Source organism: Passer montanus, unplaced genomic scaffold, assembly GCF_014805655.1.
Source record: "Passer montanus isolate IOZ18808 unplaced genomic scaffold, ASM1480565v1 scaffold154, whole genome shotgun sequence".
Lineage (NCBI taxonomy): Eukaryota > Metazoa > Chordata > Aves > Passeriformes > Passeridae > Passer > Passer montanus.
The window spans coordinates 761,694-788,556 of record NW_024362494.1 but is presented as its reverse complement, the minus strand read 5'-3'; the positions used below and the strand labels follow the sequence as shown (position 1 = coordinate 788,556).

Sequence of the window (26,863 nt, the reverse complement as noted above, 5' to 3'; positions counted from 1 at the left end):
ATGCTGCCTTTCATCTTTCCATCATCTTTCCATATTTTCCCAGAACCTGAGGCTAGTGGAGTCCAGGAGGACTGGATCCCTGGGATTCTCTCTTCTTGCTGGGTTTTGCAGCCCTTTGGGGTGCTCCTGTCTGGGGCTTGGCTGTGGCTGTGCTACCCTGCTCCCCGTGGCTGGGAAGGTAGAGCTTTTCCAAATGCCTCTCTCCCCTTTTCCTGTGCCTATAATTAGCTCTGGCTCCCCGCCACCATATACTGTACGATCCTGGAAAGAGGTCATGGCTTTGCTGAAATTCTTGGGAACAGAGAGCTGCCTTTGCAGCTGGGAAAGCAGAGCAATTTCCAAGCAGATAAGAAATAGGGCAAATGCAAGTCTGTTCCCTGCTGTAATTTATGGGCTCTGGGGATGGCATCCAATGGCCTCCTCCCTCCTCTGGCTCTCCACGTGCTTGGGAGAGTCTGGGTGGGTGAAAAGGTTCCAGCTGGTTCCCAGCTCCGGTGTGCTGTCCTGGACTGCTGGGTCTGGTTTTCCCCTTCTGCTGGATCTTGTTGAGGTCTTGCCCAGGACTGGAGAAGGAAACAAAGGCATTTTTGGGTGTGTGTGGTCCTTTTCAGTTCTAAAACTTCTCATTTTTATCAACTTCCCCAGAATGGAACTTCTTTTGCTGCAGGAAAAGGATCATCTTCTTGACCTTAAAGGTCTTTTCCAGCTGAAATGATTCTGTAATTCTGTGATTACACAATCTCTGGGCAGGTGAGGAGTAGGACTTGGCTTTCCCTCTGAGGAGGGCAAAGCCCCCAGAAGCAGAAGGCTCTGCAGCAGCTGGGGAGGGTTTTCCCACCTCCAAATCCTCCTGTGCAAAGTGGCGAAAAACTCAAAGTGAAAAAAGTATTTTGAAAAGAGAAAACTCCCCTCTTCAGAAGATACAGAAACACAGCAAAATCCCCTATTCAGAAGTTTCCCAAAATTTTGCTGTCGTTTCTCTGCCCCTGTACAGTTGTTCTGATCCAAAACCAGGATAAATCCAGCCCAAAAGGACAGCATTGGAGAGCAAGGACTTGAGTTTCCATTCCAGCTGGGACTCCACACGTGCTGTATCCCCCTGGCAGCATCCTGCTGCTGAGCTGATCGTCCCTGTCCAAAGGAGAGATTAGCTAAAAAAATCATGAGATTAAAAAGCAAAACACTTTCCATTTGTTGTAATTGGCTTCTGGGCCAGTGAGCTGCTTCCCTTCCCTTCCCTTCCCTTCCCTTCCCTCTGATTTTTACTTTAACCACTGAATTATTTTGAGGAGAAGAATCACAGAGGATTCTGAGGTCCATGGTCCCCTTTGACAGCACTACGAGTTTTTCTGGTGAGGCTAAGACTTGATAAACCCCTTTTTTTTCTTTTCTTTTTCTTTTTTTTTTTTTTTTTCATTTGCCGTTGTACGTTCAAACCGGGAGCAGCATTTGGGATTTGGAACTTCCCAAGGATCACAGTCAGGTTCTGTCAGGGGGAGGTGATGCTTGCACTGGCCATGGAGTAGACTGAGCTGTTTGGGGAGCCCAGGCCAGTCTCCTATGGATTCCTGCTCTTCGGTTGACTGATTAACCAAATTAGGCAGAAATCTTCTTTTTTCTCTGTGGGTGCCTGTGAACCCCCTTGTGCTCCCCCCTTGCAGTGGTGTACGTGGGGGGTGGTGTAGGAGTTGCTGACGACGGCACCGAATGTGTGTTTCTCTGCACCTCGCTGGGTTGAAATATTTTAAATCTTTTTTTTTGTTGTTGTTTTGGGGTGTTTTTTGTGTTTTTAAATTTTTTTAAAATAGTGGATCTGAAGTTTGGGGAGTAGGCACCCTCCCCACAGAGATTTGCCAAGGATGTGAAGGGAGCTGGGGCTTGACCTGGTACATTTGGGTGACCCCAAGGATGATTTTTTTCCCTGGCTCAGGGTTTTTCCCTGAGGCAGCTGGGTGGCAAAGCCTTGCTCCATCAGGATGTGCCACCTGCTTTTGTGGATGCATCCCTGCCTTTGCAGCCAGCCAGGAGCCCTGCTCAGCCACGGGACTCCAGTGTGTGTGCGGGGTCAGGGTTTGCACAGCCTGGGGGGTGAACACCCTTTTTGCTTCCCAAGGCCGAGCAGCCCTGGCTCTGGCTCAGATCATGCCTGTGCCAGGTGATTTTCCAGCTGCTCACAGGGGTTTTTCTGATGCTGCTGCTGCCCAGGGCTGGGTGCAGGAGGGGCTGTTGAAGGGTGCAGCAGCCCTGCCCATGGCTGGCTCCACTCTGGACACACCAGAGGGGCTGCAGCACAGCCCAGGGTGAAGTGTGAGCCTCCCAGTGCTGGTGTTTGACAGCAGCCCCTCTCCTCTCCTCTCCTCTCCTCTCCTCTCCTCTCCTCTCCTCCCCTCCCCACAAGGAGCTCTCTTTAGTCTGTAAGTTGCCCTTACAAACAGGTTTAAAAAAAGCTCTCAGCTTCCAGCAAGGCTGCAGGGCTGGGTTGGGATGGGGGACAGCAGCTGGTCCCCCTACCTCACATGCCCACCTCCTCCTTCTGCCTTTGCAGTGCTGGTGGAAGGGATTTTGGGGGATCATCTGGCAGCCCAGGCTGGTGAAGCCCTCTGCCAGCCCAGCATGTCACCCAGTTGCAGCTGAGAGGTGTCTTAGGACCTGCTCCCATCTGTCAGAGCAGGGAGGTGGATGGGCTGGAAGTTCTGGACATGGGTGATCATGTTTTGGACACGGGTGATCATGTTTTGGACCCAGGTGATCATGTTTTGGACATGGGTGATCATGTTTTGGACCCAGATGATCATGTTTTGGACCCAGATGATCATGTTTTGGACATGGGTGATCATGTTTTGGACATGAGTGATCATGTTTTGGACCCAGGTGATCATGTTTTTGACAGAGGTGATCATGTTTTGGACATGGGTGATCATGTTTTGGACATGAGTAATCATGTTTTGGAGATAGGTGATCATGTTTTGGACAGAGGTGATCATGTTTGGGACACGGGTGATCATGTTTTGGACCCAGATGATCATGTTTTGGACCCAGATGATCATGTTTTGGACATAGGTGATCATGTTTTGGACCCAGGTGATCATGTTTTGGACATAGGTGATCATGTTTTGGACCCAGATGATCATGTTTTGGACACGGATGATCATGTTTTGGACCCAGATGATCATGTTTTGGACACGGGTGATCATGTTTGTTTGGTTTCCATGGGGAGAGGCCAGGCCAGGTGACCGGGGGTGCCCTGAGCCACCTGCCAAGGCTGTGGCAATGAAGAAGGTCCCCAGGGTTGGTGCTTCCTGGCTCAGGTGATGGCAGAGCAAGGCCGTCATGGCCTGGGCTTTGCTCCTGGTGATGGTGACTGTCTCCCCCGCCTGGCTCAGCACACGCTGCCGGGCCACACCTCACCCCGTGGCCCTGGAGTTTGGACCTGGCTGGCAGAGCCAGAGCTGGGGCTGGGGCTGAGCTGGCCTCCACACCAGCGAGGGTGGAGACACCAGAGCCAGGTTCTCATGTTCTGGGAGGGAGAAGTGCTGTGTCTGCCTGGGGCAGCTCCCATGGGGTCCTTGGAGACCTGCCCCGTGCAGGATCCTTCCCAAAGCAGGAGGTGAGAGGAGCTGGCACCTGCTTGCCAGGGCTCCGTGTGCTTTGCCCGTGCTGGGCATCACATGAGCCCTGCCTGTGACGAGGTGCTGATGGATGCACAGGGGTGCTGGGATGAGATTGTGGCTGGGGTCCCTTCCAACATCACCCCCCTGCTCCCCGTGCCCCTGCCAGGGCCTGCCAGACCTGCTGCCCTCTGGGGACAGTGGCTCTCGATGGTTTTCCTGCAGCTCTGGTTGTGTAAGCCATGGTGGGGCTGTGTCAGTCAGTGACCATGGAGTGGCAGGGATGAATTGCTGGGCTATGTCAGCGTGTGTGCAGGTGGCATTTCCACTCCCCCGTGCCTCGTGTGGGGTTTGTGTGGATGGGAGACGTGCGTGGCTGGGTGAGCTGTGACAGAGGATCTGTCCCCTCTGTCCCCCCGTGGGACAGGAGGGAGAGAATGGCCTGAGAGGTGGGAATTGGATCTGTGGCTGCTGGGGAGAGGCAGCAGCGGATAGGAGAGGTTGTTGGGGCATCAGGAAGGTTTGCAGGGAGTCTGGGGGGAAAAACAGTTGATGGTGCCATCTCTGCTTTACCTCTGCCTTGGAAATGGCAGCAGGAGCTGGAAGTGCAGATCTGGAGCAGCTCTCCCTGCTGCTGTGAAGTCTCCTGGAGCAGCACTTTCACTGGTGCTCCAGGGAGTATGGGGTGTGTGAGCAGGGTGGGGGCACCCACAGCCCCTCTGGGCACCTCTAGCCTGGGTCTGGGTTGCACATGCACTGTCCCAGGTTGCCATGAAGTTGGATAAAAGGAGTTCAGGAGAGTGAGGAGTGGCTGCTGCAGTTGGATATGGCAGTGTTGTACCCAGAGCCACTTGCTGTCCCCATCAAGGAAGGTGCCAGCGCTGTCAGCCCCCAGGGCTGGTGCCAGCAGGTGGCAATGTGGCCTGAAGTATTGTCACTGTCACCAGGGTGAGGGCAAGCACTGGGTGCTTGGGGTACGGGGCACCCACATCTTGGTATCCCTGTGCTCTTACAGGAGCCCCCACGATGTCCTTGGGAGTTCTGGGGTCAGTTTTAGGGTCTTCCTTGTGCTGCTGTGTCAGCAGGTTGGGACAAGGAAGGAGGTGAGTGGATTGCACAGGGGGAGGAAACTGGGATTTGGGTGACACTTGTGTGTCCAGTTCTGTGGTTCACTTCACCTCTCTGTGCCTCAGTTTCCCTGCGTTACGAGGTGCTGCTGGTGCTGGGACCACACTGTGCAGCCACTTATGGTCCTGCTGACCAGCCCTTGCCCAGTGGACTGGCATTGCAGTGTCCTTCAGCAGTGTCAGCCCCTGGACGGGCTCGTGGAGCCTGCCCAGCTGTGGGTACCTGCACGCCTGGGGGTATTTCTGCTCCCACCAGATGTGCCAGCTGCGAGGAGCTGGGTGGCCCAGCTGTGCAGAGAGGGCAGGAGCAAGATGGGCTCTGTGAACCAGAGGAAACCCCTGCCTGCCTCTGATCTCCTTCTGCTTGCCCTGGTCCCCTGGCAGCCTTTGGCCACTGGTGTGGTGCTGCGTGGCTCTGCTCTGGGTGCTGCTCCCCTCCCCGGCCCTCGGGCCGCCCCCACGGCCATCCAGCTGCAGGTTTCACTTCTGCATCTCTGCTGCCCAAGGGGAACTCAGCCAGCGAGAGTGAAACTCGGTGGCTCCAACGGTTGCACTTGTGCCACCCCCCCTCCCGACGCCCCCTCATGTCCCCGTGGTCCTTGCAGGGCCAGCAGCCGCTGTTGCAACACTTGCAGCGACAGCTGTGCCACAGGGCTGCTCCTGGAGAGCCCTGCCCGGACCCAGGGCTGCATTTGGTGCCGTGCAGGGTGCCCTGGTGGGGCAGGGGTGTGAGCCCCCACCCTGCTTTGATCTGGGGTGCCTTCATGCCACCCCTCTGCGGGGTTTGGAGGAGCTCAGTGGTCACGCTCTGCACGTGCCCCTGGCACAGCTGGCTTGTGCCATCCTTCCTGGTGTGCTGTCGTGCTGGGCAGCTGAGCCTCCCGTGCCTCTGGAGATGGATTTTCTCCTCCTGTCCCCCTTTGCACAGCCCTGGTGCTGTGCTGCTGGGACGCTGGCACCACTGCATGGTTTGGAATTGGGGCTCCTCGCTGTGTTTAACTGCCAGCACTTGCAGCGACAGCTGTGCCACAGGGCTGCTCCTGGAGAGCCCTGCCCGGACCCAGGGCTGCATTTGGTGCCGTGCAGGGTGCCCTGGTGGGGCAGGGGTGTGAGCCCCCACCCTGCTTTGATCTGGGGTGCCTTCATGCCACCCCTCTGCGGGGTTTGGAGGAGCTCAGTGGTCACGCTCTGCACGTGCCCCTGGCACAGCTGGCTTGTGCCATCCTTCCTGGTCACTTCTCACCTCTGTTGTGCTGGGCAGCTGAGCCTCCCGTGCCTCTGGAGATGGATTTTCTCCTCCTGTCCCCCTTTGCACAGCCCTGGTGCTGTGCTGCTGGGACGCTGGCACCACTGCATGGTTTGGAATTGGGGCTCCTCGCTGTGTTTAACTGCCAGCCTGTCCTGCCTGGTGCTCCTGCTTGGAGTGACATCCCTCCCAGTTTGTTCCTTCCCACCTCTTGGTGTTAAGCCAGAGGAAACCCAGCTGGAAAAGGCTGAACAGGTCTAATTAAACCTTGGGGATATTCCCAGTGGCTGGTGCAAACTGGAGGCTGGGCCATGGCTGAGATGCTTTAGTTTCGTGGACTGGGGAAATGGAGAAAAATGGAGAAAGTACTTTTTTTTCCTTTTTTCTTTTTCTCTTTCTTTCTTTCTTTCTTTCTTTCTTTCTTTCTTTCTTTCTTTCTTTCTTTCTTTCTGTTTCTTTCTTTCTTTCTTTCTTTCTTTCTTTCTTTCTTTAAAGTACTTTTTTTTCCTTTTTTCTTTTTCTCTTTCTTTCTTTCTTTCTTTCTTTCTTTCTTTCTTTCTTTCTTTCTTTCTTTCTTTCTTTCTTTCTTTCTTTCTTTCTTTCTTTCTTTCTTTCTTTCTTTCTTTCTTTCTTTCTTTCTTTCTTTCTTTCTTTCTTTCTTTCTTTCTTTCTTTCTTTCTTTCTTTCTTTCTTTCTTTCTTTCTTTCTTTCTTTCTTTCTTTCTTTCTTTCTTTCTTTCTTTCTTTCTTTCTTTCTTTCTTTCTTTCTTTCTTTCTTTCTTTCTTTTTTTTAAGTTTTATTTTGTCTGCTCCTTGCTGTTGTTGGCACTCCCTGAGACTGACATGGCACAGCTCTGGGAAATGGGGTCTGGGGTCTCCCTAGATTGGGGTGGCAGTCCCTGAGCACCTGGCAGAGGAGCAGCGGGCTGGGTTGGGAGCCCAAGGTGAGGAAGTTCGGGTTTGGCATCCAAGTGTTTGCAGCCCTGAGCCCGTTGCTAGAGGAAACATGAAAAAAGGGGAAGGAGAGATTGCGGTCAGGGCTCTTCCCCTCCGCAATCTGCGCCTCCCTCTTGGCCCCTCCAGCCCCAAAACTGCTTATTCTGCCCATCCATCTCCCCTGGCCTTTCCAGCTGTGTGCTTGGAAGTCCCCATGGCACTGGCCATGGGTTATTTATTTGGGGCTGTTTTATGTATATGTGATGTAGGCAGGGTTGTATGTATTTGGGGTTTACAGACATGGGAATAAATATGTATTTGGGTATCTGTACATGTGGGAATATATTTATATATATTTATATATCTATTTGGTGGGTTACATGTATGGGAATATATATATATAGGTGGGTTACATATATGGGAATATGTGTATTTTGAGAGGCAGACATGGGAATAAATATGTATTTGGGGGTTTATCTGTACATGTGGGAATATATTTATATATATATATTTATATATCTGTTTGGTGGGTTACACATATGGGAATATGTATATTTTGAGAGAGCTATGTGTATGGGAATATATATATATATATATTGGGGAGTTATATATGTGGGAATACATATGTGTTTGAGGGTGTAAGCAAAGACTGGCTGTGGCACAGGAGCTGTTGAGCATCAGGTGAGTAGATATCCAAGGAAGTCACCAAAAGCCATTCCTTCACATCCTCCAGGATCCTTAGGGGCAGGTTGGAGCAGCTCCCTGCTGCCTTTGCATGGCAGGTTGTGCCAGCCTAACTGCATCAGTTAAAAATGGGGATCCCAAGAGGTTCCCCTAGTTCTCCTGCCCTCAGGAATTTTGGTTGGTTGCTGGTGAAGCCAAAGCTTTGGTTTTCAAATAAGAACAGTGTTAGCACCTGCTCAGCATTTTTGCCCCAAAGCTGGACATAAAGATTGTCTTGTCTTTACCCCTTTTTCACTCAGAAAGGGGAATTCACTTGCCTTTGCCACCTCCATCCCTTTCCTATGTGTTTTTCCCCTCAGCTCATAAAATAACATTTTGAAAGCACGTTCCTTTCCCCCTTCCCTGGGCAGCATTTCTCTGTTTACAACGAGAAGGTTTCGAAGGCACGTGTGTGGTGGGGTGAGAGCTGGGACCTGCCCAGGAGCCCTGGGAGTGGCCAGTGGCCTGACCCAGCCCCAGCCCACTCAGCAGGGCCTGTTCTCACTGTGCAGGTCGATTGGTCACCTTTGGAAATCCTCCAGAGGTTCTGGGAGCAGTGCCAGGACACTCGCTTGGCGGGGCAAAGGACGAGCATGGACAGGCAAGGGAGCTGGCAGTGCCAGTGAGTGGGGGCTTTGCTCCTTTGTACCAGCTCAAAATGTTGCAAAATGGGGGCTTGGGGGTTCACTGGGGTTTGCTGGTGCTGGAAGTCCCACCAGGTCCAAAGGGCAGCGGATTCTGCAGCTTGGGCAGGGTGTGAAGCAGCCCTGGGGCTGCTGGGCTGGAGAGGGTCAGGGTCCCAGAACTGTCACCCCACATGTGCTGTTTGTCCCTGTCTCAGGTGACACTGGGCTGCAACCCTGTAATGTCAGAACTGCCTGCAGGCTGAAGACCCCCAAACCAACCCTGCTCCCCCTGGAGTTCCCCACCTTGGTCTGACAAGGGCAGCTCGTCTGCCAGATTGGGTTGGCAAGGCACTGCTGTTAGTTGTCACCATCTGGGGACTGTGGCACAGCCAGGGGCTCTGTGGGGTCAGCTATTGTCCAGAAGTCACTGTCCTGATGGCCTGGTGGGCTGTGGGAGCCAGGGATGTGGCTGCTGCCCACCACTAGTCATGGGCAGTTCTGTCAGTGCAAGAATCTGTGAGTGGTGACTGTGTGGCTGTCCCGTGGCACCGTGGGCATCCTGGGCATTCCTGGTGTGTCTAGCAGCATCTCCCACTGAGAGGAAACAACTCTGCACAGACATCTGAGGTCTTGCCTGGCCACACATCCCCCACTGCATCCTAGTGGGCTGTAGAGCTGACCCCAGTCCCCCAAAGCAGAGCCAGCCTGGGCGCAGACCTCGGCCACATCCTCCTCTCAGCCTTGCCTGTGGTCCCCGGTCCCCACGTGGCTCTGTCACCAGTTCTGCAAAGCTCTGCAGTGCTGGACCAGTGGGAGCTGCTGGGACACCGAGAGGAGGTTCAGGAGCCTGTGGTCCCCAGTCCCCACGTGGCTTTGTCACCAGCATTGCAAAGCTCTGCAGTGCTGGACCAGTGGGAGCTGCTGGGACACCGAGAGGAGGTTCAGGAGCCTGTGGTCCCCAGTCCCCACGTGGCTCTGTCACCAGTTCTGCAAAGCTCTGCAGTGCTGGACCAGTGGGAGCTGCTGGGACACCGAGAGGAGGTTCAGGAGCCTGTGGTCCCCAGTCCCCACGTGGCTTTGTCACCAGCATTGCAAAGCTCTGCAGTGCTGGACCAGTGGGAGCTGCTGGGACACCGAGAGGAGGTTCAGGAGCCCTCTGAGGGACCCTTTGCATTAAACACCACTTCCCTCGTCCTGGCTGGGAGCGTGGTGCTTCTTCTGTGGGTGTCCCTGTCCCCAAGAGGTCAGTCATTCTGCAGGACTCTGTTTTATTCAGGGGGATAAAGGAGTGGTCCTGGGAGGGTGACAGGTTGGTCTGGGCTTAATGGGTGCGAGCGTGGCAGTAGCTGGACCCCCATCCTTGTCCCTGCTGCTCCCCGTTGTGGAAGACAGACTCCTCTGTCTGTCCTGGTGAGGGGATCCCCGTGCCTGGTCCGTTTGCAGGACTCCAGCCCGAGTGCTGGGAGGTTTGAGGCTGTTCAGGGCTGATCCCTGCGCTCTCCGGAGCGAGAGGAAGGGGCAGCCCCGGCCGGAGCCACGCGCTCCTCGCTCCAGCTTTGTTCAGGGGGAATTTGGTAATGTCAGGAAATGAGCTGGCTGTGGGAGGGGAGGCAGCCGGGGGAGGAAGGCTGGTTTGTGGTTGGAGCGGAGGATGAGGATGCCGGAAAGCTGAGCACAATTCCTCGCTCTGTTGCAGGTGCTGGGGGTGAGGCTGCAGCTTGGGAGCTCGCGGTGCGTTTGAAGAGAGGCTGCTGGCCTCTGTGCCTCAGTTTCCCTTTTGTTCAGCGCTGTTCCCCTCACGGCAGTGTGCTGTGGTGATGGGCTCTGCACAAGTGCCACATGCTTGTGACCACCAGTAGATGACCAGCACAAGGCCAGCTGAAGCCGCTGGGCTTTGCCCCATGGGTCTCCTCCCATCTCCCAGTGGTGAGTGGGATGAGTTTAGGAGCTGCATTCCCTTCTGGGCCATGGCAGATTCTCCTCGGACCAGGCCCATGTGCTGCATGCATTCCCTAGGACAGTGTCTGAGCAAGCTGGTCAGTGCTTTTTCTTGTGGGATATGCCTGAGAATCTTCCCAGAAAACACAAAGTTCATCTAAAATTTGAGTAATTCTTTCTGCTGGCCACGCTGTCAGCCTGGTCCACATCCGTTGTTAATGTTAACTTTTGGTTTATGATTTGTTTCATTGCTGAACTCTTTTTAATTTCTTTCCCTCTGGTCTCACCGAGGTGCTTTCCACATTGTGTAGCCCCAGGGCTCCTGGTTCCCTGGATCCCTGCAGGTGCCTGCCCAGCCTGCATGGCCCTTCCAGTGATGCTGAGGATCAGGACAGTGCAGGAGGGCACCCTGCAGCCCCTGGACCATCAGCCAGGTCTGCAGGGGATGCTGGGCTCCCCTCGCTGTTCCCTCCATCTGATGGGACACGTGGGGAGTCCTGTCCTTGCCTCTGTCCCCTCAGGCTGACGGCTGCTTGCTTTGTCTTTGCAGTTGGATTGAGGAGCGGTGGCTGCAGCTCATCCCTGCCAGGAGCAGAAGATGCAGGAGGCTGCATAGCAGGTATGGGGGAAATCCCAAACTCTGGGTTCCTGCCTTCCCTGTGGGTTTGCTTGGTGTGTCCCCTGCTGCAGGCTGGGAGCTGCAGAGGGTCCCACAGAGGGTGCAGCTCAAGGGTCTCAGGCTCCCACAGTGGTGCTGAGCAGAGCCAGTGAGGTCTGCTGCAGGAAGGGCACAGGGAGCACCCTGCTGCACCGTGCACCCCTCCCCTGCTCTGCAAAGGGGGTCCTGCTGTGTGGGGTGGGCAGCAGAGCCCCAGAGCAGGGCAGGGAGGTGGTGCCCAGCAGTGGGTGCTGCTGCTGTTCTCCAGTGCCCGTCTTCTCCTTCACTTCCCCAGCTGGCACAGCTCTGATGGCTCCCAGCCGTAGCCACAGCACTGATTTGGGGCTCTTTGGGTGTTTTGCAACACAGCCCCGTGTATCAGTGCAAATGAGGGTTTTCCTGCCCTGTTTTCTTCTGTGTGGGCAAGACTTGTGGCCAAACCTGCTGTTATTTTGTTCCTTGCATTCCTCTAAAATAAGGTGCTGCTGGGAGAGGGCCTCATGTCCAGGTTTTCTTCCTTTTCAACCTTCTTGGCCTGTTTCTTGCTCTTACAGTAAATGTTTGTGTCTCCTGTGTCTGCAGTGAGGTTGTGGTACAGACACCACTGCGGGCTGGTTTATGAGGGCTCTATGGTTTCATGAAATGCATCTTCTGTACCTGAGAGTGAAATCAATAAAAGGAAAGATTTTTAAAAATAATATGCCCCTAGCTCCTGAACGGAGGGGGCTCTGTCACGACTGCTTAGTGAGCACTTTTGTGGGGTTGTGATGACTTCTAGTGCTGGAGAGGGGGCAGGTAATTTATTTGGAGGCCTGGTGATGGGAGATGGGGGCAGCATCACTGCGTCCTCTGCAAGGTCAGCACCAAGGGCTTCATCTGCTAATAGAAACCAAGAGCAGCTCCCCAGGCTGGGTCAGGGAAGTGCAGCAGCAGGGCCCTGCTGTGTCTCAGTGGTGCTTGGTGTGTGCCAGCCATGTGCCCAGGGCACAGGAGGGTTTGAGGGCTTGGCTGGGTCTGTCCCGCTGTGGCTGAGCTGAGTGCTCCGGGAGTGTTCTGGGGGCTGCTGTGGGATGAACACTACCTCAGGGGCACGTGTTTTGGTGTGGTGAGTGATTACCTGGAGTGTTGGGGCTGTAGGTCTGTCTGCTGTGGGGTGTGCACGGAGGGCAGGAGCCTGGACCGTGCCCATTCCGTGCCCCAGCCCGGATGCAGGTGGGCGGTGGCAGGATCTCTCGGTCACTGCCTTCTCCCCCTCATCTGCCCAACTCTGCCAGCACTGACAACGGCTCCTTGTTTTCCAGTTTCACACAAATTCTTGGGTTTTGGGTTGGCAGTGCCCTCCCTCAAAGCCCTTGTGCCACCACTGGTGCCAGCACAGAGTTTTGAGCGAGGAGGAGCAGTTCAGTGATGGCCGCAACAGCAGAACTGCACGCTCCAAGGAGCAGCTCGGCGAGCGGTGCGCTCGGGGAGGAGGATTTGGAAAAAGCATCTCTGGGGACTGCTTGAAGCCTCGTCCCCTTCGCTGTGCGAGTGACAGGAGCTGAGCAATTAGAGGAGCAGTATCGACCCAGCCTCGGAAGCGTGTGACGGCCGGCACCGGGCGGTTGCATCCCAGCGAAGTCCTTTCCTCGCGTCCTGGCCGTGCAGCATCGCTGCCTGCAATCAATAGGCATTTTGTCTGAGGCCAGCCCCGTTTGAGGTGAACCAGGCAAAGCTTCTTCTGTGACAGTGGATTCTTCTAGGGCCTGTGACCTTAATTGAATCGACTCTTTCGTGTCCTGAGGATGGTCACATCGTTGTGCTGCAGCCACGCTCGGTAAATCATGTGTCCATCCTGCTTCTCTCCCAGTGAGATTTTGCATCCTGAGGCTGATTTCCAGCTGCTTGGGAAGAGCCCTTGGGTCACCAGCTCTGTTCCTCTGCTGTCTGAGGCCTTGCCTGTGTTCTTTTAAAGGTTCATTGGCAACTGGAGTTCACAACTTCCAGGCTCCCACTGTGCTCGAGGTGTGAGTGTGCCACCTCACCTGGCACCTTGCTCTTTGCAAGATCCTCCTGATCTCCAGGGAGAGCTTGTAAAATCCAGCCAGTGGGCACACTGAAACCAAATCCCCACTCTTGACCCTTTTGGATGTGGAATACTGAATTTGGTAAAGCAGCGGGTTCCTGCCGTGTTTGCCGCAGCTGAAATGTGGCTGAGCTGTTGGAGGTCACCTTTCCAGTCCCCGTGGAGCCGGGTGGCCTTCTCTGGTCATGGCACTGCCCTGCACTTTGGGTTCTGAGCTCATCCGCTATTTTACCACTGGCGGGAGGAGGGAGGTGGATAAAAACGTGTCTTCAAAGCCCTTTTCCCTTGGGGAAAAGCCAGCTTGGTCCGCGCAGAAATGTCATCTGACCCAGCAGCTGGCTCACGCCTGCCCGGGGGTCCCTGCGGCGCCCGCTCGCCACGGGCCGGCCCCGGCTCTGGGGCTGCCGGAGGGAGCGAGCCCGGCCGCCGCTTTTGGCCGCCTCCGGCCGCTCCCTTCCCCCCGCAGGCTTCACCAGCCCCCTCCTGCCTCCGCATCTGCCTCTGCCCTTCAGCTGCAGAGGGATCGGGGCTCGGGGGCTCGGGGGCCGGGCAGCGCTCGGGGATGGCGGCTCCGGCCGGCGCTTCCTCCCGGCCGCCAGCGCGCAGCAGCCGCGGAGAAGGACGCAGCCACCCTGTCTCCTGTAAGTACCTCTCACTCTTTCCACTGGAGAGTTAAAATTAGCAACTTCTTTTTTTAAGGCAGGCGTCGCTTTAAACCTCGCCAGCCCAACTGGGTTTCCTTTTATTACCCCCCCCCCCCCCCCCCTCCCCTCCCTTCTCCTCTCCTCTCGGCCCGGGCCCGCCCCGTTCCCGCCCCTCTCTCCGGTCCCGTTCCCGGCCCGTTCCCGCCCCTCTCTCCGGTCCCGTTCCCCTCCGTTCCCGCCCCTCTCTCCGATCCGGTTCCCGCTCCGTTCCCGCCGCTGTCTCCGGTCCCGTTCCCCTCCGTTCCCGCCGCTGTCTCCGGTCCCGTTCCCCTTTTTTTCCCCCCCCCCCCTCCCCCGGCTCTTTTTCTCTTGATTTTTTAAAAAATTATTATTATTTTGTTGTTATTGTTCAACGCGTGCATGCACTTTTCTCCCTTTTTATTTCTTTATTTATTTTTTTATTCCCCCCCCCCCTTCTTTTCGTTCCTTCCTATTTTAAACACGGGTGACGCTGCAGTGTCGGTGCGGAGTTTGGAGCCAAATAAACAGCTCGGCACTCCCCCACCCCGATCGCCTTACAGAGCCGGGGCCGGAGCCCAGCGCCCAATTTAGACCCTTATCTATTGTCAGCCTCCACGGTCGGCGCTGCTCTGCCAGGGGGGGTTGCCCCGGACCCCCTTGTTGCTCCTGACACAGATTCTCGCTGTGAGTTGTTGTTTTTCCCTCTCCTTTGTGTTCGTGGTAAAGCACAGAAGTGCCCTTAAATCAGGACCCGTTGCTTTAGTTATTTTTTTATTTTTTTTTAATTTTTTTAGAATTTATTTTTCCAGGGCTGGTCGGGCAGGGAGGGAGAGCGAGGAGAATCTGAGTGATGAGGAGCTCCCGTGCTAGAGAGAGGGGGAAACTGAGGCACAGAGTGGGGCATGGCTCCCTGATGGCGAATGGGCGAGCTGGGATTTCCTCTGCTGGGAATCAAAACAAACACAGACCAGGAAGGAAGGGGCAGCAGGATCGGTGCCTGTCCCGGGGGATAAACCCCTTTGTGGGTTGTGCCCACGGTGCCCCGTGTGGGTGGAGGGTGCCAGTGGCGGCCGGAGCTCCGGACGGGATGGGGCCAGCAGCTGGAAGTGGACGTCCCAGCCCGGATCTGCGAAAGCAAACAGGAAGGCGAATGGGGAGCAGCCGCTGTGTTTACTCAGAGCTTATTTATTGTGGTTCCTCGGAGCTTGGTGCTGGGGACTTTTAACACCTTCCTGCTTGGTGCTGGATCCTTTTGGCCAGGGCTGGATGCGTTAGAGGTGAGGCAGGTACCAGGCGCTGGTGTCAGGCCAGGTGTCACCCCGGGGCTCTCTCCAGTTCCTTCTCCTCCCTTCGCTGTTTCCTGAATGTTTGTTTTGCTCCAGAGGCCAGCCTGGCCGGGGTGGATGTGGTGGGGATGGATGTGGTGAGGCTGGGACCAGGGCTGAGCTTGGCTCATCCTAGAAAAATCTGTTCCCATTTGATTTTTTCAGGGTTTTTGTGCTGTTGCTGCTTTGGGGTAACAGTTAATGATGCTGATAATGTTCATATCCATGTCGGTGAAAATGAAGGTGCAGAGCCTGTAGGAAGGGGATCTTTCAGAAGTGCTTTTCGTGTTTCCCTCCCAAGAGGGAGGGAGGGAGAAGTTTCCCTTCCCAGGCGTGTGCTGCTCTAACTCTGATGCTCATGGAGGATAAACTTGGGGTGTGCTTTGGGTTAAACCCTGCCCTTTACCCATTGCTGAGGTGGGTTCTCCCCTCTATTGGGCTTGGAGGGAATGTGTCACAGGGTGGTCTCCTTTGTTGTAGGAACCACTACAGGGTCCCAAGGTTTCTGCTTTTGGAACTGAGTGGCTGCCCTCAGTACTGCCCTAAGCAACAACAGCTGCAGAGCCTTTTCCTCCTCCTCCTCCTCCTCTTTTGGGCAAACAACCCATTTGGGCAACTCTTTATTGATACATTTTTACATCCCTATCCTTCAGCAAAAATTGTGATTTAAATATTTTCGTTTCTTTCTACAAACTCATGCCTTACTTTTTCTCATCCCACCTTTGCATGGGGAGTATTGACAAAAAACTTGTCTTGGATTTTCTTCCCCAATATTTTCCTTTTTCCAAGAGGAATTGTGACTGGTGTTTATCCAGGACATTCCTGCACTCACAATGGCTCTTACCTGCCCTCGGGGTTCATGTCCTATGTGCTGCAGGAGCATCCCAGTGGCTTTTTTGCCATCCCTCTGGTGAGGTGCCTGGGAGCCATGGCAAGCCCTTGGCCATGTGTCAGTGATTCTCCAGCACGGGATTTTGGAGTGTGCCAGACCCAGGATGTAACAGTGCTTCTGGAAAGTGCCAAATGTTGGCGTTTCCCATTGCTCTCCTGAGCATCATCCATGCTTTGCTGGGATGGGCAACATCCACATCCCCAGGGCTGCCCAAAATCATCATCCCTCTGGCTTTTGAAGAGAGGGGCTCAGCTGCTTGGGGACCTCCCCCCACCACCTAAACCCCCCTTGCTGAAACACAGAGTTCGGCCTTAAAAAATCCTCTTTTGAGGACAGGATGCTGTTCCTGGAGGATGTGTGCCAGGCTGGGCTCTGGATGAATCTGTCTCAGTGGGAACCATCCTCCAGGTCTGTGGGGTCAGCAGACCTCGTGGCCCAGGCGGTGCCGGGCAGCAGGAGGACAGGATTTGTGTGCCTGGGACAAGAATGTGTGTCCTGTGAGTGAGCAGCAACAGCTGAGAACCAGCTGTCCTGGTGGATTTGAGCTGCCTGATGAGCTGGGGCTGGATTCTCACCCCTCTGGCTCGTTGGCATGTGGCTCAGGATGCGTGTGGGTACAAGCTGGGGCTGAGCTGGGGAGCAGGGTCAGCTCCCAGCTGATGGCAAAGCCTTTGTGGCACAGGGGGCATCCCCTGGTCCCAGCAGCCCCGAGTCATGCTGGGGATGAGTTTGTGTCTCTGCCCAGGCTGGCTTTGGCTGCAGCAGCTGGGATGCTCCAGTGGTGCCCTGCGTGGGCTCTGGATAGCGGAGTGTGGTGGTGGCTGATGTTATTTATGTGCTGGCTTGCAGACACCGTGTTTTCAAGGCAGTGCAGGGGAAGAGGAAGTTAAACCCGTCTTTGCCATGTGGCATCTTGTCCCAGTTCCTCCTGTTTGCTCAGAGTGAGTTGGGTTGGGGTTCAGTGGCAGCCAGACCATGGTCTGTGCCTCCTGGTGGGCTTTGGTGGCTCCTGCTCAGCTGTAGATCTTGGGGCCAAGGGACAGGTTCCCATGCCCAGCGCCTTGATCTCTGTTTTTTGTGCTTTTACAGTGTGTCTCAGTGCTAGATTTGGGCCTTTGTTTCTTTTATTAAATGAAATAACAGTGTCTGGTAGTGAACTTCCAGCTGTAGTACAGCATTGTGCTCCGAGCAGGAGCCTGTGGCTGTGGACCAAAGTGGGTTTTGGGGAATGTGTGAAGATGGGTGGGCATGTCCACCTCACAGAGAGGCAGATGGCCAGGGTGACAATCTTTGTGGCTTTGTTTCCAGGCTGGAAGTGCCACGGGCAGGTTGGAGCAGTGATGGTGGAGTGTGGAGGCAGGAGCATGGTCGTGCCTGGTCCTGTTGGTGTTGGCCAGATTTTTTCCATCCATGTCTCCTTCTAGTGAGCTCTGCTACGGCATCACCCTCACAGTAATTAGCATTGCCATACCAGTGACTAATTAAGATCTTTTGCTTTTTATCCTTCTGCTGCTCAAGTGCAGCTGGTGACCACCATCACCTTCCCAAAAGCTCCTGACCTCGCCAGCTCCTCTGCACCCCAGATGAGTGCTGGACCCTGCAGCCCCTGGGGAGCCTGGTGCCTCCTCCCCAGGGGCTTAAGACATTTAAACCCTGATGGAGAATGCAGGAGAAACATCTGCCTCTACATTGCCTGCTTGGGACCCGACACAAGGGATGGTTGCCTTGGCATGGATGCAGTCAGCAGTCCCTTCATGCAAATCAAACCAAATCAGCAGCCCCGTGACTTTGGGCATCAGGGCTGCTACTCACCAGTGCTTGGGGGTGCAAAACCAACAAAGAAATGATTGTGGGAGGTGGCTTTGAAAGGTCTTGGTGGCCCGTGGGGAAGGGCTGAGCCTTTGGGAGTGGTGCTGCTGAGGTCGTGCTCTGGGAGGGAGGATTGTGCTCGTGGGCTGAGTTCTGGGGTGGCACAGGGGACCTCTGGCAGCCCTGGCTCCCAGGCTGAGCCCACTCTGGGCTTGGCATGCTGGAGGGTCTGCAAAGCTGCTCTGGGGTGCTCTGGGTGGGGATGGGGCACAGAGTCACTGAACGTGTCTGGGCTGGGCATGGAGATGAGACTGGGAGAGCTGGGGCTGTTGAGAAGGCTCCAGGGAGACCTTAGAGCCCCTTCTAGCACCTAAAGGGGCTTCAAGAGAACTGGAGAGGGGCTTTGGACCTGGATGGGGAGGAACAAGGGCCTGGAATGGCTTCCCACTGCCAGCAGGCAGGGTTAGATGGGATACTGAGAGGAAGTGCTCTGGGAGGGAGGATTGTGCTCGTGGGCTGAGTTCTGGGGTGGCACAGGGGACCTCTGGCAGCCCTGGCTCCCAGGCTGAGCCCACTCTGGGCTTGGCATGCTGGAGGGTCTGCAAAGCTGCTCTGGGGTGCTCTGGGTGGGGATGGGGCACAGAGTCACTGAACGTGTCTGGGCTGGGCATGGAGATGAGCTGGGGCTGTTGGGAAGGCTCCAGGGAGACCTTAGAGCTCTTTCTAGCAGGCTGGGCATGGAGATGAGACTGGGAGAGCTGGGGCTGTTGAGAAGGCTCCAGGGAGACCTTAGAGCCCCTTCTAGCACCTAAAGGGGCTTCAAGAGAACTGGAGAGGGGCTTTGGACCTGGATGGGGAGGAACAAGGGCCTGGAATGGCTTCCCACTGCCAGCAGGCAGGGTTAGATGGGATACTGAGAGGAAATAAAGGGGCTTCAAGAGAGCTGGAGAGGGGCTTGAGGATACTGAGAGGAAATTCTTCCCTGTGAGGGTGGTGAGGCCCTGGCACAGGGTGCCCAGACCAGCTGTGGCTGCCCCATCCCTGGAAGTGTCCAAGGCCAGGTTGGACAGGGCTTGGAGAAACATGGGGTAGAGGTTGGAATGAGTTTTAAGTTTCCTTCCAACCCAAACCATTCTAGGATTTCATGATTTGTGCCACAGTGCCCTTGTGCAAGGAGCAGTAGGATGTGCCAGGCTGGCTGCCGAGGACATTTCCCCAGTCCCCATCCCACGGACCCAGCAGGGAAGGGCAGAGTTTCACTGGGACAGTTGCACTCTCAGCCGTGTCCTGTGGGGCTGTTGTGGGTTTCCATCGCTCTCGCAGCTGGCCTGGAGCAGCAGTTGGGTCTGATGGAATTTCCCCTGGGTGAAACCCCCCAGGAGAAGAGTTGTCCCCTGTGCTGCTGGAGGGAATCCACCCCCTTCATGGAGAGCCCCTAAATTCCCAGCAGGGAGGGCTTTGCCCTGATGCTGCTGAGCTGCCCCTGGGGGCTTCCTTGGGTCCCAGTGCTGAGATCCTGCCCTGTGCTGGAGCTGAAGGCAGTGCTTGTCCCCTTGGGCGTGTTGTGTGACAAATCATCAATGTCCTTGGTGACCACGCTGGTGATGGTGACCCATGGGGAGGGTACTGGCAGCAGGGCTGCTCTGGGGGATGGGTGCACCCTCAGGAATGGGGTGCCAAGGAGGGTGGAGGCAATGTTGGGGTGCTGCTGTACTGTTCATTGAGGGAGAAAAGCCTCAGAGTGAAACATCTGGGCTCAGATCCACCCCAGAGCAGGAGGCAGCTCCGAGGGGAGCAGAACTGGGTGGCCCCAACAACTGCAGCCATGTCCAGCCCCTCCATGCCTCCCCTTCCCTCCCTGTGGCCTCAGCAGCAGTGCAAGTCCCCAGTGTGGGGCTGGTTTGGGGTGGAGAGCTGCTCCTGCTCCCCAGCAGTGCGGGGCGGGCTGTGACAGCCTCCCGATTTGCCGAGTGAAGAATCCGACCCCAAATTCAGCTCCCTCTCCTTCTCGCTCTTTTTTTTTTTAATGAGTCAACCTCTCATCTGTCATATTAAACCTCCTCATTACCAGGTATCTAAATTTTGCTCTGACAATAGTGACAGGGGAAGCTGAGATCTCATTGCCACGGCGCGGGGCTCCGGGGAGCTGGCAGGTGGTTATTTCATGCCCTGCAGGGAGCCGTGGGGGTGGGCACTGGAGCTGGATAATGGGCTCTTGCTTCCCATCACTTAGAAAACCCTACTTAGTGCAGAGGGAAAAATTACCCCCAGCCTCTGCCTCTGGAGCTGGTGATGGATGGAGAACAGGGGGGAAGGGGAGCGGCTTTGGGGGTCTGGATGTTCCACCCTGGGCACAGAGGGTGGATTGGGATGAGAGGGGCTGGGGATGGAGGGTGGGTGGGTGGGGATGGAAGGTGGAAGGACATGGAGTGGCTGGAAATGAGGATAGATGGGGATGGATGAGGATGAAGGTGATGAGAGTGGTTGGGGATGGAGGGTGGATGGGGATGGAGGGTGGATGGGGATGGAGGATGGATGGGGATGGAGGGTGGATGGGGATGGAGGGTGGATGGGGATGGAGGATGGATGGGGATGGAGGGTGGATGGGGATGGAGGCTGGATGGGGATGGAGGATGGATGGGGATGGAGGGTGGATGGGGATGGAGGATGGATGGGGATGGAGGCTGGATAAGGTTGCAGATGGCACAGGGCTGCCCTGTGCATGCCCTTGGTACCACTGGGGAAGGGGATGCTGTGTGCCTACTGGAGAACCCCTGGGGTATGCAGGGTTCCCAGCCTGGACGTGCACACCTAAGGAAGCTGCTGGGCCACCTGGGAGACCACAGTCAGGTTCAGGGTGGTGGGTGACCTCTGCTGAGAGGATGCCACCATCAAGGTCACTGCTCAAGGTCATGAGGCTCAATCTGGCAGCTGCATCAGCCTTTGGTTGCTGCTCTCAGGGTGCTCTGAAGGTCACTTTGGCAGGGGACTGTCCAAGGTCTCCTGTTTAACTCCAAACCCTGCAGTGATTTGTCCCTGTTAGCATCTCCAGGAGAGAGGACCAGCTGCCTCACGTGGTGTGAGGGGCTGCAGGTCCCTGCTTGTCCTGGTCCCACAGGCTTTTCCTTCCTGAAACTGGATCCTTGCCTTGGGTGAGGGTTCCCTGGCTGGAACAGCACCAGGCAGGGCTGTGGGTTTGCCTGGAGCTCCTGCCCAGCCTCCTTGCCCTGTGTCCCCTCCAGCCTCGGCTGTCTTTGGCCATGCTGGCAGTGCAGAGAAGGTCACTGGCTGTACCTGCTGTCACCCTCTCTGCAGAACACATCCCCAGTCTGGGATGTGCTGGATGTTCTCTGGATGTGCTGGCATCCCTGGCTGCACGTGGTGTGGGATGAAACTGTGATTTGGGGTGTAGGGCACCAGGGTTCCTGTTTTGGGTGCTGCCTCCAGCTCTTGTGCTGATGTTGGGGCTGTCATCCTTGTGATGATGTTGTCTGACTCCACACTGGCACACACAATGCGGGGGAAGAGAAGATCAACCCCAGTTTAATAATTTCCCCTAAATCCTTGCTTTCAGCCACCCTTGCTCAGCAGACACCAGCTCTCCAGCACCGTGCTTTGCCTCAGCCTCTGCCGGGCTTGGCACGATGTGAGGTTTTGTTACAGCTCAGCAGAGCTGGTTGCACCGTTGGCATCTGCTTTTCTTCAGAGAATGCCTGAATCTGGGTCAGGAATATATGTGTGCCTTTCAAATTCCTCGGGGGCCTGGCTGCATCCAGCCTCACTCCTGCTCCCCTGAGCTACCTGCAGCTGGTGGGGCTGATTCCCTCCTGCAGGCAGCAGGAGCTGGGGGCTGCTTTGGCCGCTCACCCCTGGGAAATCAGGACCCTGCCATGGGTGCCAGGTGTGCAGGAGGGATGGCAGCTCAGCACCGGGCTGGCACCTGCCTGGCCAGTGGGATTTGGCCCCGGGCAGGGCCTGGCAGCTGCGTTTCTGAGCAGCTCAGGAGGTTTGCTCTGGAGCCATGTTTCGGCCGCCTTCCTCTCCCCTCCCCCTGCCTGCATCTGGAGGTTCGACACAGGAACCCAGATAGCATCATCCTGAAACCAGAATAGAAGCTTTGGAGGAGACTCGAGCGTGTTTGTGCGGTTTTTATCTCGGTTTGGAGATAAAGAGGTGCTAAACAATGCTAAGCTGGGCCTGCCGTGGGGCTGGGGACTCGCTGGCACTGCCCTTGCTGCCCTGCCAGGGACATGCCCTGGGTGCTGCATCCCTCCTGGGTGCCACATTCCCCTGGCAGCACTGCCCCCATGCCACAGCAAAGCAGGGCTGGTAGCCAGCCCCATGCCAGCCCCATGCCAGCCCCATGCCAGAGAGGAAGAGCAACATTAACATGAGCACTGGCTGTGTGTTTTAGGGAAGGGGGCTTTGCAAAAGAGAAGGAAGTCAGGTCCTGCTGATCCAGAAACCACACAGAAGGAAACTAAAAGTCCTTGGTGTCAGCATGGAGGATATGTTAAAAAAACAACAATTAGCTCACAAGAGGCAGCAAGAAAGGAAACAGGAAGGCAAGAACTGCAGTTAAACAGGCGGGTTCAAGAGGTGACTTGAGCTAAATCCATGTCCTTAAGGGATGGGATCCAGCCCTGCTCATGGGTGGGGAAGTGACTTGCTCTTTGTCAGTGCAGGACTTGGTGTCCTCAAGGTGAGGCTCAGAGCCCTTGGCTGCAGTTGCTCTTTATTTGCAGTTGCTTTTGTGGCTGTTTGCAGCAGGAGGAGGGTCTCAGCTGGGCTGGGGGCAGTGGGACCACCTCACCTCTCCATGCAGCTGCTTCTCGTGCTAAAAGCTGCAGCTCTGGGCAGGAGCAATGCAGCAGAGCAAGGGGCTGCTCTTGCCACCTCCAAAGCATCAGTGCCACCTCGAGAGCATCGTTGCTTCCTCCTGCCTTGGCCCATTCCCCCACCCAGCAGGGGCAGTGAAGGCTCAGGGTGGGTGTAATCCACTTCCCACTGCAGGCTGAGCTCAGGGGCTGCTCTGCAGCACAGCAGCATTTCCTCACCTGGGCTCTCCTGCCGTGTGTGGACAGACAGGATGGGTTGGTGCTGGACAAGGAGGTGGACATGACCCAGCCACTGCTGTGCCCAGCTGATCCCACAGCCAGGATTGTGCCCCTGTGCCCCTCTCTGGTGAGACACCCCTGTGCTGCTGCCTCCAGCTCTGGGCTTCCCAGAGGAGGAAGAATACAAATCTGGAGTGAGTCCAGAGGACACCATGGAGATGCTCTGAGGGCTGCATCCCCTCTGCTCTGCAGCCGGGCTGGGAGAGCTGGGGCTGTTCTGCCTGTAGGGGAGTCTGGGGACACCTTGGAGCTCCTTCCAGTGCATAAAGGGGCTCCAGGAGAGCTGGAGAGAGACTTTGGATGAGGACCTGGAGTGATGGAGCAAGGCTTCCCACTGCCAGAGGGGAGGGTTACTTGGGGTACTGGCAAGAAATTTTTCCCTGTGAGAGGTGGGATGAGATGAGCTTTAAGAATCTGTCCAGTCCAGACCTTTCTACAGTTCTGTAACACCTTGTACCCCCCGTGCCCACTGGTTGTGTGCTGAAGCTCCCTTTCAATGACCTTTTTCTCACAGAGAAGCTGGGACATGTTATTGCTGTCATTTCTGCATGTGGATAAACCTGACCCCCCCAAAATGTGTTGGGGCTTGGGTCCATGAATTCAGTTCCTGTTCCTCAGGGGGGGATTGTGGCAGGGAGGACCCTCCCCTTACTGTCAGCCAGGCTCTTGACTTGATGGAGCCTTTTTAGGAAAAACACATCTTGGGGATGTGCACAGTGGGGTAAAAGCTGGGTTGGTCCCGCAGTGAGATGGGGGGAGCCTTTTTAGGAAAAACACATCTTGGGGATGTGCACAGTGGGGTAAAAGCTGGGTTGGTCCCACAGTGAGATGGGGGGAGCAGCTGCTGGGTTGGGCTGTGATCTGCCATGCCTGTCACCTGCATTTCTCCCTTCAAACTGGGACTTTCTGTGCCTCCATAAGATGAGCTGTATCTTCACAGGGCAGCATTTTTCTTCTTTTCCCAACCTCCAAATGTCCTTTGAAGCTCCTTTTGCAGGTTTCCTTGCAGCCAAGGATGTCCTCGTTGCACTGGACCTGTTCTGGGGATGGAGATCAGGAAAATGTCCCTTGAACTGGTGCCAACCCATCCCAGTTTTGCCCTCACTCATGTCACTGGCTCTGCTGAGTGCTGCTGCACAGGCACGAGTGGATTGAGGAGCACGGTGCCACATGCTGGGAAAAGCAAAGAGCTCCAGAGGAAAATACATTTTTGGAAAGGATGCATTTATTTGCCTTTATTTATCTTCCTAAAGCTTTCAGATTAATCTTTTTGATCTTCCCTCTGCAGCTGCGTGGCCAAGGTTTGGTTTCTTTCAGCTGACATTGTGCTGAGAGCACACAGCATTGCAAGGGGGGTGTTAAGGAAGGGCAGCAGAATTCCTTTGCTCTGGAGAGGGGCGGTGTGCCGAGCTAACTTTAGTAAGGAGCGACTAAAAAGGGATGCAATAAAAGTATATTAAAAATAGCAAATGGCTGTAGAAAGTGGATGTGAGACTCTCAGTGTCCCTTCTTGTGCCGAGAGAAACGTGGGGCTGGAAAAGTGACAAGTTGTGGAGCAGAGCAGAGCACCCCGCTGCTTGTGCAAAGCAAAGGTGAAACCACTTAGAAGTAGGTGAAATAGATAAGAAGTTGGCACAGTAGATAAAAAAAAATAATAATCCAGAAATAAAGACTTGAAAGAGATATCAGCTCCTCTGTGTCCTCAGCTCTTGGAGCTGGGGATTCAGCCCCCCAGATTCCTTGTTTTGTAAAAACATCTCCCAGCTGAGATTCCTCTGCGCTTTTTCTTTCTTCCCCCATTTGCAAAATGCTAACTCTGCTCTCTCGCCTGTCTCTCCAATTTGGAGCAATTTACTGGGAGCCGGGGATGAATTACTCAGCACAGAGTTAACCAGCACCTGCTCGGAGTTAATTGGCATGTGTGCTAATTGCCGTGATAGTCACACTTGTGCGAGCGGAGCGTGGGGAGGGGGAGCGGGCGCTGGCTGCCTCCAGCCCAGAGCTGCTCATGCTGAATTCCCTGATCCTGGCTGAGATTCCTGCCAGGGGAACAGGGTCAGGGTGGCTTTTTTCCAGCAGGTTTGCAGGTCCCTTTCCATGCCCTTGGACCCTCCTTGTCAGGGTGTGGTAGCTGGGATGCTTGGTGGTTTCCTTGGAAGGCGAGGCTCAGGAGAAAGGAAGAAGCTGCTGTCTGACAAGGAGGAGATGATGATTTAATGAGTGGGGTTATTGTATATAAAATCACTTGAGACCCCAAAAGTGAGAAGTTATTTAGGAGCTGAGCTCCTTGCAGCAGTCCTGTGCTCTGGGTTTTTGGCTGTGCATGGTTCAGGTGCTTAAATTCACCTGATCACAGAGGAGGGTCATGGATGATCTTGATCAGGGTGGGCAATCAGGGAGCCAAAGCAATCTGGTGGTGAAGAAGCTCCAGGGGCAGAGGGGATCCTCCTGGGTTGGGGCTGAGCCTCAGAGGAGGGACAGGAGAGATGAGGGTGGCTCTCCAGCTTTCTTGCTCTTCCAGCTGCTGTTCAGAAACTCAAAGCAGTGGTTGGACTTTCTGAAAGAGCCACCTGGGCAGGAAACGTGAAAATACCTGGGTTTAAAAATACAGTGGGGAAAAAACCCAACCTAAAAACAAATAAACTCACCCCCAAACCCCAATTCCATGAAGAGAAAAGGGAGGGGTTTGAAATCCTCTCTGTCAGGTGCATTTGGAGGGCAGCAAACATGCTGTGCTCTTCTCCATCCTCCTCCTCACCCCATCCATGGGTGAGGAGGGGTAGAGGGGTCAAGAGCATCACATGGCAGCTCCTTTTCTCCCCATGATGACAAGCAAAAACCTGTTAAGTCACCTTTTTCCTGTGGAAAACTTGATCCAGCAGCATGAGCAGACCCTGAGGCTGGGACCATGGTCCCCATCCAGCCAAGGTGCTGAGGATGCAGAGTCAGGATTCAGAGCAGCAGGAGGAACCTGGTCTGGTGGTTGAAAAAGGGGATTTGGTTTGAAACACTTGGGGTGTGTTTGTAGCCTGGGGAGAGGAATGTGGTTTGAATCCCACTGCTCCCATGCAAGAAACCCCAGCTGGTGTGGAGCTGAGGGCAGGGATGAGCAGCCCTGGGGTTTTTTCCTCATCCCTACAAACATCCCATCTCTTCGAGCCCTGTGCAGCTTTTGGCTGCCATAGCATCCTGTGAACAAGTCCCACAACAAAATTGTGTTAAAATATGTTTCCTTTCACTCAGTTTAAATTTACTGCCCGTTGTTCTCCAGTGTTTATTGTTGCTTCTGGAGAGTTCCTCTCTGGTTTGGACAGTAAATCCGCTGTCTTTCAGAGGGTTTCTCTGTCCAAGAGCTGCAGCACACGGAAAGAATTAGCATCTTGCCCTGTGTCTGGTTGAGGAGCTGTTGCTACTTTGTGCTGCTGCTGGTGGTTTTGAAGATGCTGAAGGTGAATATTTTTCAGCCAATTTAGAGAAGTGGCAACTCCGAAGGGAAAAGCAGCAAAGCAAACCCGACAAAAAGTTCCTCCTCTTCCAAAGTTTCTTTGTGTGTGCAAAATCCTCGCCTTGGTTCTGAGCCTTTGGGCTCTGGGTTCTCTCCTGGGTGAGCTCGCAGTGAGGGAAATATCAAGAGGACACTCCAGGTGGATGAAATAAAAATCCTCATTTTCCTTTTGGCTCACTGTATCACTGTATCCTTCGAGGGATACTCACATGGTGTGAGCTGCAGCAGTGATGCTCTGAAAGTGGTGATGCTCCAGGACTGCTGATGCTCTGGGACCTGTCTTTTTGGGGCTTCCCATGGTGGGATGGGGAGCAGCAGCCAAAGGATGTGCCTCTGGCACTGGCTCAGTGTTCCCCATGGTGACAGTGCTCCTCTCAGTTGCTCCTGTTTGCTGCTGGGATGAAAACATGCACCTGTTTTGGTAAATAATGTCTCAGGTGTTAAGTGCCATCCCTGTGTGATCTGTCCTTGCAAAGAGTCTTACTGATGGGATTTATGGGTAAAAAACCCACGTTTTGCTGCCCTTTGTCTCCCTGGTAATCTTCCTGGCCACCCCATACCTCATCTTCCCTGGAGGGCAAATTGTGGCTGTCAGGATGGGGAAAAGACTCCCTGTTCTCCTCA

General features: G+C 55.0%; 1 protein-coding gene across 20 annotated transcripts in view; it reads left to right on the top strand.

The window, feature by feature from the left end:
• The window catches only part of MEF2D (myocyte enhancer factor 2D), an 83,309-nt gene that overhangs the window by 14,907 nt on the left and 41,539 nt on the right, over positions 1-26,863 (top strand). For 15 of the 20 annotated variants that reach the window (XM_039702174.1, XM_039702170.1, XM_039702167.1 and 12 more), the window contains exon 2: positions 10,754-10,822. The exons of 1 other annotated variant lie outside the window; for it this stretch is intronic. The gene's annotated coding sequence lies outside the window, so the exon portion shown is untranslated. Of the gene's footprint in view, positions 1-9,961; positions 10,192-10,753; positions 10,823-13,273; positions 13,568-14,126; positions 14,276-14,761; positions 14,869-26,863 lie in introns of those variants that run through there. 4 more of the 20 variants (XM_039702157.1, XM_039702158.1, XM_039702159.1 and 1 more) reach the window with 4 other exon arrangements.